Source organism: Topomyia yanbarensis, chromosome 1 (assembly GCF_030247195.1).
Source record: "Topomyia yanbarensis strain Yona2022 chromosome 1, ASM3024719v1, whole genome shotgun sequence".
NCBI lineage: Eukaryota > Metazoa > Arthropoda > Insecta > Diptera > Culicidae > Topomyia > Topomyia yanbarensis.
The window spans coordinates 135,196,755-135,203,981 of record NC_080670.1 but is presented as its reverse complement, the minus strand read 5'-3'; positions in this window follow the sequence as shown (position 1 = coordinate 135,203,981).

The following is a 7,227-nucleotide window of genomic DNA, read 5'->3' as shown; positions in this document are numbered from 1 at the left end:
TGGAAACCGTCAGCAATGTTAAATTTGCAAAAGGGCGAATAAGATTTGTAAACAAACTTTTATTTTGATGGTTTCTCTTAATTTACTATAATTTCTATATAATATATAATAAGAAAGTAATTGAAATTACTTCTACGAAGGGTAATAATTTACATTAACGCATATTTTTCATTAAATTCCACTCTGCAGCAGACTAATGAGCGAAACAAGTTTGTTTACAAAAAACACTTTCGCCCTTTTGACGAATTAATATTGACATACACTCTGGGTTGGCCCATCTCGCCGAAAACATTAATTTTGGATTGAAACATTAAAAGCTGTATTTGGATACTAAGTGCCGATTTTCTGAATGAAATGGTATCTTATCATCCCACAAGATGCAAAACGTCGTGAGGAATACTTGAATATTGTGCATAGTGCAGAACATAATCCTTTTTTGGGACTTTATAACTATAAAGCCCCATATATGTAGTTCGTTGTCAAACTCCATATGTTGGTATAGGGTTGTCAGAAGGCAATGTACTGGATACAGGATTACAGAGATCGAGCGAGAGAGCAATAGCATTGCCACACCTTAGTATCAACCTCATTGGTCAGGAGGCTGCTTTAAACATAAACAAGTCTTAGATAAACAACGCCTTTGGGTTTGACCTAAGACAAGACGTGACAATCGGCTTCTTATTTTTCCTTCGACATTCTTCTTTTCGCACATTTTCACCCTGCCGAAATCTTCTGAACAGTGTTGCTATTTTTATTAATGAAAATGGAGTCTTGTTAATTTATTTTATGCCGACAATATTATATATCTTGAATCCACTATATTGATGAAGGGAACCGATTTTCCATGTCGTGGGTGGTCAGTAAGGTTTGATGAAGCCATTTTCTGAATAATTTTAGATTCTGGTGTGGTTTCTGTCGTATTTTTGTTAAAGTTAATTAACCACGTATACGGTAAATGCATGATAATCATTTGTTTCGCATTGTCGCACAATTTCAGTTCAATTTAGTCATTTTTACTTTTTTAACGATAATAATTTTATTTGTCAAAAGTAATGACAATCTTTACCTATAAATATAGCAACACTGCCAAACATCATTTCGATATCCCTGCAGTAACATTGCATACGGTGCAAAAAGTCAGAATCAACCAGAGATGCCAGATTTGCAGACAAGTCTGCAAATTGGCAGACTTTTAATTTAAGCTGCAGATTTTTTCGATGACGCAGATATTTGCAGATTTTTTAGTTTGGTTGCAGATATTTGCAGATTTCTTAGTTTGGTTGCAGATTTTTGAATATAAAGGCTTTTGGTTACACTAGCTTTCCTGACATTTTTTGTTCTTCCCAGACTTTTAAAATTATTATCGCAGACATTTGAAAAAAGTACCTGGCATCTCTGGAATCAACCAATCAGGAGCTGGACCATTCTGACGTAAAATTGGAACAAAACGCCCCCTCCCCCAATTGTCCAGAGATGCCAGGTACTTTTTTCAAATGTCTGCGATAATAATTTTAAAAGTCTGGGAAGAACAAAAAATGTCAGGAAAGCTAGTGTAACCAAAAGCCTTTATATTCAAAAATCTGCAAATATCTGCAACCAAACTAAGAAATCTGCAAATATCTGCAACCAAACTAAAAAATCTGCAAATATCTGCGTCATCGAAAAAATCTGCAGCTTAAATTAAAAGTCTGCCAATTTGCAGACTTGTCTGCAAATCTGGCATCTCTGCTATTGTCACGTCTTGTCTTTATAGACACTCATAGTAATAGACCAGCGAAGGTACTTTTATCGAGCCAAACGAACTGTCAAAATCCGGAGCCAAACGAGCATGACGTCATTCAATGCAAACAAGCAGAACAAGTATTGCGATTTTATTTAAAAAAAATATATTTTGTTATTCACAGTAGGCTTCATTTTTCGTGTTCGTATTAGTATTTCACAATGTTATTTAGAAAGATATTTATTTTGTTCAATATAACTACACAAAAAGTATTTTACTTATGCTCTTTTTCATCAACTTTGTGTTTCTGAAGAAATTGGATTTTTTTCTTTCTTTTCTCAATTTCTTGTTGCTCAGTATCAAACATATAACTTCTCTTTTGATTCATATATTGAGCCACTCGAAAAATTATTTTCATAAAAGCAGATGATCGAATACAGTCGAGCACGTTCGAGCTTGCACATTTTTGGGTGATGCCAGTTTAACATGCTTGTTTTTCTAGTTGCCAGTTTTGCGGTTTTTACATCCGCGAGTCTATTACTATGAGTGTTTATACTTGTCTTAGGCCATGTTCAGGAGTGTTTCAGTTCTAGATTCATAATTTTGTTAGTTCTATAATATGAAACTGAAAATTTTAAAACTAGAACTTGCCGTCTCCAGCAGCACTTTTAGCGGGTGTTCTATTTAGTTTAAAATTCATGTCTCGCCATGCCTTCAGCGTTAATGCATTCAAATTTATTTTTCCCCTGTCTATCGGATCTAAATGTATGTGCTAAAACTTTGCATGTATTTAAAACACAGTTCTAAACATGTTTTAAAATCAGCAACAAATAAAACGGCGTAGTATAACAGTTTTAAATTTTGAAACAAAACTACTCCAAATTATAAAACCGAACGCTCTGCTGGGGATGTGAATGTTTTAGTTCCAGTTCTACTTTGAAACTCCTATACAAAATAAAATGGTTCTGAACATGCCCTTAGGGCATGTTCAGGAGTGTTTCAGTTATAGATGCATAATTTTGACAGTTCTATAATATAAAACTGAAAATTTTAAAACTAGAACTTGCTGTCCCCAGCAGCAGTTTTAACGGGTGTTCCATTCAGTTTAAAATTCATGTCCCGCCATGCCTTCAGCGTTACTGCATTCAAATTTATTTTTCCCCAGTCTATCAGGTCTAAGTGTCTGTGCTGAGTACTCTTCATGTATTTAAAACACAGTTCTAAACGTGTTTTAAAATCTGCAAAAAATAGAACGGCATCGTATAAGAGCATGTTCAGGAGTGTTTCAGTTTTAGATTTATAATTTTGACAGTTCTATAATATAAAACAGAAAATTTTAAAACTGGAACTTGTTGTCCCCAGCAGCAGTTTTAGGGGGTGTTCTATTCAGTTTAAAATTCATGTCTCGCCATGCCTCCAGCGTTACTGCATTCAAATTTATTTTTCTCCACTCCATCGGGTCTAAGCACAGAGAACAGACATCCATGATCGAACAAAAATATTTAAAAAACGTGTGTAGACATTTGAATTAATATACGATAAACACTAGCGCCGCCACACCAACCTATCCCAACTCTCCGTCAAATCCATTCCGGAACCGGTTAGAAATCCTGAATGGATTCAATATGGATTCTTTCTCAAAGAAAACAACCGATTCCGACTCTATTGGTTGATGCATTTGAGCTGGAATTTGTGCTGGAAGTCCGAACCGGTTCCGGACTAGTTTGACTGGGTAGAGATTTAACCGCTGTCAATTCTGTCGAACTCAGCCACAAAAAACATGACGACAGTAGCGCACCTGGTTTGGATATCCCAACTACCTTCGAAACCGTTAGAGATTTTACACAAGTTGAATGCTGAAGATGGACGTCTGTTCTCTGTGGTCTAAGTGTCTGCGCTGAAAACTTTGCATGTATCACAGTTCTATGGGCATGTTCAGGAGTGTTTTATTTTATATAGGAGTTTCAAAGTAGAACTGGAACTGAAACATTCACATTCCCACCAGAGCGTTTTGTTTTATTATTTAGAACAGTGTTGTTTCAAAATTTAAAACTGTTATACGACGCTCGTTCTATTTGTTGCTGATTTTAAAACACGTTTAGAACTGTGTTTTAAATACATGCAAAGTTTTCAGCAGAGACGCTTAGAACCGATAGACTGGGGAAAATAAATTCGAATGCAGTAACGGTGAATTCATGGCGAGACATGAATTTTAAACTGAATAGAACATCCGCTAAAACTGCTGCTGGGGACAGAAAGTTCTAGTTTTAAAATTTTCAGTTTTATATTATAGAACTGTCAAAATTATAAATCTAAAACTGAAACTCTCCTGAACATGCTCTAACGCTGAAGGCATGACGAGACATGAATTTTAAACTGAATAGAACACCCGCTAAAACTGCTGCTGGGGACAGAAAGTTCCAGTTTTAAAATTTCCAGTTTTATATTATAGAACTGTCAAAATTATAAATCTAAAACTGAAACTCTCCTGAACACCTGAACATGCTCTAAACGTGTTTTAAAATCATCAACAAATAGAACGGCGTCGTATAACAGTTTTGAATTTTAAAACAAAACTGTTCGAAATTATAAAACAAAACGCTCTGCTGGGGATGTGAATGTTTCAGTTCCAGTTCTACTTTGAAACTCCTGTACAAAATAAAACGCTCCTGAACATGCCCTTAGGGTTTGACCTAAGACAAGACGTGACAATTAGGCAATCCATTAGACGTTTGTTTGACAATTCAGCGGTGGGTTCTGTCAACAAGTCTACTCTTGCGAACAGAAAAACTCGTCCGACAAACAACTTTGTTAGTCCGTTTCGTTTGATGTTGGATCGAATCAACGATATTGTCGAACGTCGCACCCCTCGGAGTAACGTCAGAATAAGTAAACAAGAAATAATCAGCTGATCAGAAACGTCTCATGGATTACCTAATAGGGGGGCCGTTTTGTTCCAATTTTACGTCAGAATGGTCCTGCTCCTGATTGGTTGTTTCTGACTTCTTGCACCGTACGCAATGTTACTGCATGGATATCGAAAATGTTTTGCAGTGTTGCTATATTTATTTTTTTTCATAAAACGTTTATTTGACACGGCATTTGCAAAAGCTTTTTTACGCCGGTTTTTTTTTTACATAACATGTTACAAAGGTTCTTAAGACTATCACGTTATAAAAAAAATCCACTTTCTAATGCTAACGCTGAGGATAATCATCATTTTGAATGTTTTTAATTATACTCTATTTTCTTGAATTTCATTGTGAACCTATTGATAGTTTTTCTGTAATCTTTGTTTATTTTTTTCTTTATTTATATCGTTTTATCTAACTTAACTAACTGCGAAGAAATCTAAATTGTTTGTGGGTAGCAAGGGAAAAAACTAGAAACATTGTGGGGATATTTATATTTGAATATTTTTTTTTTCCTTGACTTGATACAAAGTTTATGTAACTGACAAGTTTTCGTTCTGCTGATAAATAAATTACAATATTTATTGTATTCAGGAAATGATAAATATGGCCCATGTATGTAAGATCTCGTAAAGCGAGGATATCACGAACAGGTACATATGGTGGTTTTCTTCTGGCTCGTAAGGAGTCTATTAATTGGGATCTGGCTTCGCGATATTCGGTGCAAGACCAAACAACATGTTCAATGTCTTCGTAACCCTCTCCGCAAGCACATTGATTATCTTCTGCGATCCCAATACGGCGGAGATGCGCATTCAACGTATAATCACAGAGAACAGACGTCCATCTTCAGCATTCAACTTGTGTAAAATCTCTAACGGTTTCGAAGGTAGTTTGGATATCTAAACCAGGTGCGCTACTGTCGTCATGTTTTTTTGTGGCTGAGTGCGACAGAATTGACAGCGGTTATTCCTCTACCCAGTCAAACTAGTCCGGAACCGATTCGGACTTCCAGCATGAATTCCAGCTCAAATGCGTCAACCGATAGAGTCAGAATCGGTTGTTTTCTTTGAGCTAGATTCCATGCTGAATCCTTCCAGGATTTCGAACCGGTTCCGGAATCGATTTGACGGATAGTTGGGATAGGTTGGTGAGGCGGCGCTAGTGTTTTTAGTATATTAATTCAAATGTTTACACACGTTTTTTAAATATTTTTGTTCGATCATGGATGTCTGTTCTCTGTGGTATAATGGTTGGACATGAGTCTAGACATCACACGAATGAAGTTTCGACTTACATTCAACCCTTTGAACTATGCCTTCGTTGATACTTTAGGGATAATTGAGTGCAACCACCGTCCCAGATCTCCATTGTCCCATGATGTTTTCCAACTAGTAAGCGTCCTCTGACGAGAAGCGCTATAAAATTCATTGAAGGCAATAGGTCTTTCATAGATGTCACCGTCCAGCGCCCCTATTTTGGCTAAATTATCCGCTCTCTCATTACCCGGTATGGAGCAATGAGCGGGAATCCACACTAAGGTAATTTGATAAGATTTATTTGTTAATTTAGTTAAGTATTCTCGTATCTTCTTCAAAAAGAACGGAGCGTGATTATCAAGCTTTAATGAGCGTAGTGCCTTAATTGTGCTGAGGCTATCTGTGAGGATGAAATAATGGCTCGGAAGTAAAGTATCAATGATTTCCAGACTATAGTGAACTGCTGCTAGTTCGGCTGTATAAACGGAGGCAGGTTCTGCAAGCTTGAAAGAGATCGAGGTGTTATTGTTGAAAATACCGAAGCCAGTGGCCTCATTGATTCGTGACCCATCAGTGTAGAACATTTTATGGCAGTCAATGTGTTGGTATTTACTTATGAATATTTTAGGGATCTCCAAAGAGCGCTGGTGATCCGGGATTCCACGAATTTCTTCTTGCATGGACGTGTCGAAAAATAAAGTGGAATCGAGAGTATCCAGTATATTAACGCATGTCAGAACATAACTAGAAGGCGTTATTTATTGTGACATGTGATTGAAGTACACTGTCATGAATCTGGTTTGGGATTGAAGCTCGACAAGTCTTTCGAAATTTTCAATTACCAGTGGATTCATAACCTCACATCGTATAAGTAAACGAGAGGAGAGATCCCAGAATCGATCTTTTAAGGGAAGAACTCCCGCTAGTACTTCAAGACTCATCGTATGTGTCGATTGCATGGAACCTAAGGCGATTCGTAAACAACGATACTGTATTCGTTCCAATTTAATAATGTGAGTATTTGCAGCTGAACGGAAACAGAAGCACCCATATTCCATTACTGAAAGTATCGTTGTTTGATACAATCTTATCACGTCACTTGGATGAGCACCCCACCAAGATCCGGTTATTGTTCGGAGAAAATTTATCCTTTGTTGGCACTTCTTTATCAGATACCTAATGTGGCCTCCCCATGTACCTTTAGAATCGAACCAAATTCCGAGATATTTAAAGGTCATGACTTGGGCTATCGTTCTACCAACCAACTGAAGCTGAAGCTGAGCTGGATCACGCTTCCTTGAAAAAACAACCAACTCTGTTTTTTCCGTAGAGAAAT